Below are 353 nucleotides of genomic sequence, written 5' to 3'. Positions count from 1 at the left end.
ACTCGCTGTTCTTTAGCGTTCCTGCTCGTCTGAAAGCATTAAACTGAGAACTCCATGATACTGCTACAACGGCAACTGAGCAAGCGTAATCTGTTTGACGCGGTAGTAACAGTAAACGCACTCAAACGTTCATCACGCTGTCAGCAGCTGAGATAATATATCAAGTACTTGCCTCGCTTCAATCATATTGTTCCGCGACAGCGCACCAAATGTGCGGTCTTCGCGACCGGCGCGTTAAAGATACCAAGATGTTCTATCAAGAGATCGGTCTAAATGACTCTTCGTGTGCCGGCAGAATACCTCCGACCTTGACCGGCGATACTCGGCTTAGCCGTTGCCCAAGAAAGAGGCTC

Source organism: Plasmopara halstedii, assembly GCF_900000015.1.
Source record: "Plasmopara halstedii genome assembly, contig: Scaffold_322, whole genome shotgun sequence".
Taxonomy (NCBI): Eukaryota; Oomycota; class Peronosporomycetes; order Peronosporales; family Peronosporaceae; genus Plasmopara; species Plasmopara halstedii.
The sequence above is the reverse complement of the archived record's forward strand: the minus strand, read 5'-3'. Positions refer to the sequence as shown.